The sequence below is a fragment of the Thamnophis elegans genome, chromosome 1 (assembly GCF_009769535.1).
Source record: "Thamnophis elegans isolate rThaEle1 chromosome 1, rThaEle1.pri, whole genome shotgun sequence".
Lineage (NCBI taxonomy): Eukaryota > Metazoa > Chordata > Lepidosauria > Squamata > Colubridae > Thamnophis > Thamnophis elegans.
Window position 1 is genome coordinate 66,480,512 of NC_045541.1, and position 8,695 is coordinate 66,489,206.

Below are 8,695 nucleotides of genomic sequence, written 5' to 3' on the forward strand. Positions count from 1 at the left end.
AGAGATTCAAACTTCATCCTGAGGCAAATTATATACCCAGGAAAGCTAATCTAGAAAAAAAAGAAGTTTTTTATTTCAGAAAGAGGCATCAACACTTCATTAACTGGCTCTTATGTTATCTTAATTGAAGATCACAGTTTTGGTAATCCTCTAGTTTTAAAGTGTGTGGATTTCCGCTCTTAGAATTCTCAGCAATGGCCCTCCTGGCTGAGAAATTCTGAGATTTGAACTTCACACACCTTGAAGTTGACAAGCTTAGAAAGTGTTTTAGAGCAAGGCTCTTTAGCTCAGTCTCTGATTCCAGGTACACTTGACTTGGCAAATTAAACTCCAATTTGTTTGTTGTTTGCTTTTGTATTTATTTATTTTCAAATACTTCTATCCTGCCTTTTGAGTTGCTCATAAGTGGAGGGAAAGGACTTCTTTGTACTCATAATTATGATACAAATATGCCCCAGTTAGTACTTCTTTTTTCTGTGTCTCATGATGTCACCTTCATCTTACCCTCCATTCAGACAAATGGAAGACATCTGTAATTGTTTTGATTCTTAAGTAATGTCTTCTATTTTTGGGTGGGGTGGGGTAAGGATATGATCTGGCATATTTTACTGAGCGTTTTGTTACTGACTTGGTCAAGAGGTTGAGATCTCATTGCCTGTTTTAGGCTATTCCCCTGCCCTCTGGTCCCTGGGAGCTACCCTTAGAGCCATTTTGGCTTGGACTGCAGGAGAAATCATACACCTGCCTTCCGCAAAGGCATCTGCTTGCATAAATGCCTCACGGGGGCTTTCCATGACACTTATCGGGGCTAATGTGGTCTTACAAACACATATTTAATGCCTTTGTAAAAGATTGCTAGTTCTGCGCAGGAAATATGTGTTCTCTTTCTGCAATTACTCATGCCTCTTCCTTTGCTTAGAAAGGAGCCACATTGAAGAGTGCTGCTCTGCTTGCCTCTATGAGCAACTAGACCTGGGGCTTGGGGGTTGTGCCTCATCATCTGACTGCTAAAGGTTTACAGGAGATGCCTGTGGCTGGTCAGCCTCAATTTAATTCTGATTCCTGAGGTTGACAATCCTGAAGCACAGGCTCAGCTGGAGCAACACTGACAGATTCAAGATCTGATGCTGAATCTTCATAATTCTATCTCACCTCCAGGGCCCCCCTTTACCCTATCATAAAATGAGATTATGGAGGATTACATCGATGAAACCATTAAACTAAATATGGAACGTGTACTTGGGATGAATCCTCCCAAGACGATTCCTCAAAACCATTGCCTTTCCAGTTGATAAAATACTGGAGGCAATCTTAGATGTGAGCAACTTCATATTCAGGCTTGCTAGCAACTGAAATGGGAGGTGGAGGTGGAATGGAAGGATGGTGTGCAGAACACATATATCTGCATGCCCAAATCTCAGAGACCTCCTTTCAGAATTTGGCAATAAATTGACAACCCCAATCAATGTGGTCAGGTAAACTATGTAAATGAAATATAGTTTACACAACAGCTGTGAGTGCTTTCGGCATATGGCAAACCAATACAAGGAATGAAATGTGCCATTTTCGCAAGTTCATCTACAACAACCATAATAGTGGTGGCACTTTCTGAGTGTGGCACATCTGTAAGATAATCCAAAAATACAGTTCTCCACAACTGATTCAGACAGGCACAGATAATAATAATAATAAACCAGCAACATGCTTGCCTCAAATAGAAAAGGATGATATGTAGACATTGACTTCATTATGAACTTATGGCCATCAAAAATAGCTCAAGAGTAGTTGCAGAGTCTTATATTGTCCAAAGTGTTCAGCAGTTGGAGCTTTGTGACATAGAACATTTCCCCATAATTGGCCCTGATCAAATCACTGATTTGATTCTGAGGCAAATTCTGAATTTTCTGTATATAGTCTTAGGCGTGAGGATCCTTACACCATTGTTCTTGTGAGTCCTTTAACTAGTCATCTGGAATTATAATAATTAAAATAATTGCAAAGCTTTCCAAAGGGGATAACACTTTAAAGGAAAGTGGAATGATCACTTGGCTATATTCAAGTTTTTAGGACAAAGCATTGACTCATTTTGTCAGGGTTCCAAGTAACACCCCTAATGAAAGGAGACTCCGAGGCTTGAGTTCCCTCAAAGTTCCATTTTATTATAGATGTCATATTGGCACATCTGGGAAAACCTGAATCTGAAAGTTTCCAGGTTTTCCCCACCCAAAAGAAAGTTCCTGCCCAGCACCCAGATGCCCATCACATGATCCAATCAGGCACCATCCAAACCTGGAGATGCCTCCCAGTCACCTCATCGCAGTTGCAGGGCACAATGGCCTTGACTTTCTGAGAAAGAATTTTATTATGACTATAATCACCCACACTCTGTATAATCCCCCCTCCCATTTTCACACAGTAGAAAACGTGGCAAGCCTGAAGCCTCAAAGATGGCTTCCAGATCTGACACATTTATTATGACTTCTTGGTATCAGGAAAAAAGCAGAGGCCATCAGATTTGCTGTTGGTTGATTTTATGAGATATTTACAGGTACTCCAGATTTTGATGGTCAGTGCACACTTCTATTGGGTGGTAGGCTGCCTCTAAATGATAATTCCAAGTTTCAAAAGCTATTTTAATGGCTAAAGGTTTGTTAAAATATGCTCCAGAGGTACTGAGAAGAAAGCAACGTTTAGGAAGAAGGATCAATAATAATTTGCAAATCCCAGGAACTGTTCCAGATGAGGATAAAGGCTCATTTGCTCATCCTACACCCAAGTACAGATATTCGCCACTGTTCCAGATCCTTGCGTTTTTGTGGGGCCTGCCAGGAGAGAATTGCCTCTAACTTATTTGGGATCATGGTGAAGCCAGCTGAGGAAGTAGCATAACCAGTTGTGGGATTCATCAGTCACTTTTTTCAATGCCATTGTAACTTTGGTCACTATATCACCTTTCTTGCCACAGTTCTTAAGTGAATAAATGCAGCTGATAAATTAGTAACATAAGTGAATCTGGTTTCCCCATTTGACTTTGTCAAAAGGTGATTATATGACCTCAGGACACTGAAACCATCATAAATACGAATCTGTGCCAAACATCAAAATTTTGATCGCGTGACCACGAGGATGCTGCAACGGTCGCTAAGTGTGAAAATGGTCGCTAAGTGTGAAAATGGTCATCAGTCACTTTTTTCAATGCCATTGTAACTTTGGTCACTATACCACCTTTCTTGCCACAGTTCTTAAGTGAATCTTAAGTGAAGATGTTATATCTTAAGTGAATCTTAAGTCTTAAGTGAAGATGTTATACAGTAGGAACCTCTGGTCACGAACGCTTCTGACCAAAATATTCACATTCTCCCCGCTGCTGATTTCCCCTCTGCACCATTTTTTTTTTGTAAGCACCAAATTTCCAAAATTAGGTTTGATTCATGACCAAATCAGTTTGCGACCAAAGTTATGGAACGAATTATGGTTGTGACCAGAGGTTCTACTGTATTCATGCCTTTACATACTCTATATCACCTCAAAATGTTGCACAGCCTTCATAAGTTTCTAATACAGATAAAATTAATACAACATCAAAACCATAAAAAAGTAAAATTAACCTGGCTGGAAAATCCTATGCCTGTCTTGCTATTATTACTGACACACTTGCTGCAATATTTGATGACTAAAAGAAAAAAAAATATTGTTAAAGTGTGTATTATGTTCACTCCCATGTCTGTCTGCTGCGTTGATTTTGAATTCATTAAAAGAGCTTATTTTACATCAAATCCCTCTCATATTATTCTCCTATGTTCAATAAACCCTAAGAGACAGCATACTATACATGAAATTCCTGTAACTGTATATTTAGTAAATTGTGGAGCTGGGTTATCCAATTAACTCAGTTTTTGGACTTGAGTAATCACATACAATAAAGGAAATAAAACTATTTAGAATGAAGTGTAGTTGGCTATTACTGATTAAGGGTGTCATGCAGAAACAATTATAGTTTTGGTCAGGAAAATACCCTAAAAAAACCCTTTTGTTCTTTCAGGGGTTTTTTTTAATGATTTTTCCATGGCACATCACATATTGTTTTGAATAAAAAAACAGTAGCTGCACATTTTTTAAAAACCTACATTATTTTAAATGCATTAAAAAATAAAAGAAAAAACCCAGCACACTTACCAGAAAGTTTCTTTTCCCACCATTTTGAGCAGTCCTCCAACCTCTGTGCCCCTCCCCTCCGGAAAATCCAGGAAGTAACACTGGCGACCCCTCTAGCCATTTCCTGCAGCTCTATGGTACTAGGATCATTTTTTTTCCTTATAAAATGAGGTAAACGCGATCGGCGTGGGGGGAGGGGAGAGGTCTGTTTTGTTGCTTTAACGTTTTAATATCTTCAGTGAAAGTACTGAGACAGAGAGAGAGGTTAGACAGGGTGTCTTGTGTCTTGCCCCGGTTAGGATTTCTTAAGCAAATCCATTGGGCTTTCAACATGAAGCCAGAAAAAAAATCGGGACTTTTTTAAAAGGCGGAGGGACGCGGGGAAAAATTGTTAAACAATCGGGACTGTCCCACTGAAATCGGGTCATCTGGTCACCCTAGTCATAGGGTCTATGGAAATGCAGTTGATCTGCTTTCTTTTCTCTGACTGCACCTTGGGATTCAGCATACTTGGCGGAAAAGTCTGGACAAAATTCCTAAGTTTAGCTGCTAAAGTCTCTCTAGATAAATTCATGTGATTTTTGCAACTACATGCTTTAAAAATTATGGTACCATCAGATCACATGATATGCATATCATGAGTCTGAAGCCATTCCAGCCCTAAAACTACAGAAAACACCACCAATTTTTGATGTTAGAAAATAGAACATAGAATAATAGAGTTGGAATAGAGTTGACAAATGATGGTCCAATCTTTTTTTGAAAGCCTTCAGTGATAGAGCACCCACAACTTCTGAAGGCAAGCTGTTCCACTGATTAATTGATCTCACCTTTAGCAAATTTTTGTTTAGTTCTATATTGCTTCTCTGCTTGGTTGTTTCCAACCATGGTTTTTTGTCTTGCCTTTTGGTGCTTTGGAAAATAGTTTGATCCCTTTGTCTTTGTAGGAGCCCCTCAAATATTGGAACAGTGCTATCATGTCCCCCCAATCCTTTTTTCCCCATTAGACTAGACATACCCAATTCCTGTAACCATTCTTCATATGTTTTACTTCTGGTCTGCTAATAATCTTTGTTGCTCTTCTCTACACTCTTTCCAGAATCTCAACATCTTTTTTGTATTGTGGTGACCAGAACGGGATGCAGTATTTCAAGTGTGCGATCTTGATTCTATCCCTCTATTAATGCAGCCTAGGATTGCATTGGCTTTTTTGGCTACTGCCACACACTGTTGGCTCATAAGTGATTGTCCACTAGGAATCCAAGATCTCTCCTACGGTTACTGACATTAATCTAAGTTTCACCTTTTCTATACCTATATACAGTTGGTTTTTCTTACCTTTGCGTATATTTGTTGAATCAAACACATGCAAATTTTGGGTGTGGTCCTGAATGTAAAGCTCATCCATCAATAGTTTCAACTACCAGCAGAGGTTAATGCTAAGTATTCCTTGGTCTTTGACAAATTTTAAATGCATAAAGTTGGCAGTTGTTCCTGAGTTGATAATAGCTTTGAGTGGTTATTTCTGGCTTGCCAGGAAGGTGCAGAAGAATGGTGACTAACAGGTGATTCAAAAGTATACTATGATGTATTTGGGCTCGAGCTGCAACTATTGTTCCCTGATTCAGTAGCCTCTCTGAATTTTTAGTTTTTTTAGTTTTTTTTTTTTTAGTTTTATTTGTCATTTATAGGCCGCCCTTTTCCCTGAGGGGACTCAGGGCGGCTTACAATTCGTGGGAAGGAGTGCAAGACAAAACATAAAATATGTGAATAAAATAAAATAGAACAGTAAAACACAACATTCATTCAGCATTCGGGTGGGGCGGATTGGGATCTTATCCCCAGGCCTGACGGGATAGCCAGATCTTAAGGGCTGTGCGGAAGGTCTGGACGGTGGTGAGGGTACGAATCTCCATGGGGAGATCGTTCCAAAGGGTCGGAGCTGCTACTGAGAAGGCTCTCCTCCGCGTGGTCACCAGTCGGCACTGACTGGCGGATGGAATTCGGAGGAGGCCCAATCTGTGCGATCTGATGGGACGGAGGGAGGTAATCGGCAGAAGGCGGTCTCTCAAGTACTCAGATCCACTACCATGGAGGGCTTTATGGGTGATAAGTAGCACCTTGAAGCGCACCCGGAGATCAACAGGTAGCCAGCGCAGCTCGCGGAGGATAGGTGTTATGTGGGCGAACCGTGGTGCGCCCACGATCACTCGCGCGGCCGCATTCTGGACTAGCTGAAGTCGCCGGATGCTCTTCAAGGGCAGCCCCATGTAGAGCACATTGCAGTATTCCAGCCTAGAGATCACAAGGGCTCGAGTGACTGTTCTGAGGGCCTCCCGATTCAGGTAGGGCCGCAACTGGCGCACCAGGCGAACCTGGGCAAATGCCCCCCTGGTCACAGCTGACAAATGATGGTCGAAGGTCAGCTGTGGGTCCAGGAGGACTCCCAAGTTGCGAACCCTGTCTGAGGGGTGTAAAATTTGACCCCCCAGCCTGAGTGATGGAACGTTGGCCAAATTATTGGGAGGGAAACACAACAGCCACTCGGTCTTGTCTGGGTTGAGTACCAGTTTGTTAGCTCTCATCCAGTTCTTAACGGCCTCAAGGCCCCGATTCATCACGTCCACCGCTTCATTGAGTTGGCACGGGGCGGACAGATACAACTGTGTGTCGTCCGCGTATTGATGGTATTTTATCCCGTGCCTCCGAATTATCTCGCCCAGCGGTTTCATGTATATGTTAAATAGTAGGGGGGATAAGACCGAGCCCTGCGGCACCCCATAAGTTAGGGGCCTCGGGGACGATCTCTGCCCCCCAACCAACACCGACTGCAACCTGTCCGAGAGGTAGGAGGAGAACCACTGTAAAACAGTGCCTCCCACTCCCACCTCCCGCAGTCGTCGCAGAAGGATACCATGGTCGATGGTATCGAAAGCCGCTGAGAGGTCAAGGAGAACCAGGATGGACGCATGGCCTCCATCCCTGGCTCTCCAGAGATCATCGGTCAATGCGACCAAAGCGGTTTCTGTGCTGTAACCAGGTCTGAAGCCGGACTGGAAGGGGTCAAGGTAACTAGCTTCCTCCAAGGACCGTTGAAGCTGGAAGGCCACCACCTTCTCAACAACCTTCCCAACAAAGGGGAGGTTGGAGACTGGACGGTAGTTGTTAAGAACGGCTGGATCCAAGGATGGTTTCTTCAGGAGGGGTCTCACCACCGCCGCTTTAAGTGCAGCGGGGAAGTGCCCCTCCCGAAGAGAGGCGGTAACGACCGCCTGGATCCAGCCTCGTGTCACCTCACTGCTGTTGGCAACCAGCCAGGAGGGACACGGGTCCAGTATGCAGGTGGAGGCACTCACAGCTCGTATGGCCTTGTCCACATCCCCTGAGGCAACATCCTGGAACTCAACCCAGAGATGGTCTGCCAAGTTATCCCCCTGTTTCTCGGCTGCATCTGCAGAGGTGGAGTCCAAGTCCGACCGAAACCGAGCAACCTTGTCCGCTAAGAACTGGACATACTCCTCAGCCTTACCCTGTAGGGGGTCCCCCGCATCCCTCCTATTTAGGAGGGAGCGGGTTATCCTAAACAGAGCGGCTGGGCGGGACTCAGCGGACGCAACCAAGGTGGCAATATATGTTCTTTTAGCTGTCCTCAATGCCCTGATGTATTCCTTGGTGCATGTTGTCAGAAGTGCTCGGTTCGATTCGGACTTATCGGACCTCCACAAGTGCTCTAGGCGTCTCCTCCGGCGCTTCTTCTCCCGGAGCTCCTCGGTGAACCAAGGAGGCCTCCGGGATCTGCCGACCCGGAGGGGCCGTAGTGGTGCAATCCGGTCAAGGGACTCTGATGCCGCCAAGTGCAAGGCAGCAGCCAGAGTCTCCGCCGAACTGTGGGCGAGAGTATCAGGAATAACCCCAAGCTCCGTCTGGAACCTCAAGGGGTCCATAAGTCGCCTGGGGCGGAACCACCTGGTCGGTTCCTCCTCCCTACGGTGGGGGTTTGGCCTCCGGAAATCAAGCCTCAGTAGGCAGTGGTCTGACCACGACAGGGGTATGATCTCATTACCCCTCCCCTTGCATGGGATCTGTTTTCTGAACATGACCGGATATTGTATGTAACATTTCCAAATTCTAGATATTAGTTATGGAAATCAAAAGAAGCAAAATCAGTCATGGTGTTGTTCACCCAGAGGTAAGTAATGGTTTTTGACTAAAGATATCCACTCTAGTCTGGTATTTTAATTGGATTCTTATGGGTAAGTCAGGATGCTTCAAAGTTACTATGAGGATAAAAGAGAACAATGCCTGTAAATGTTTTAATAATTCCTTGACAGAAAGGCAGAACATCCATCCAATTATACATATGGATCAGTGGTGGATTGCTAACTGGTTTAGTATCGGTTCACTCGTGCTCGCGTGTGTGCAACTGAAGCGTCCGGGCAAGTGGGCAGAGCCTTCCGCCGATGCCAAACCAGGAGCAATCCACCTCTGATATGGGTAGGCATGATGTTATTCAGAAGCTTAAACACCATCATATTTAAGG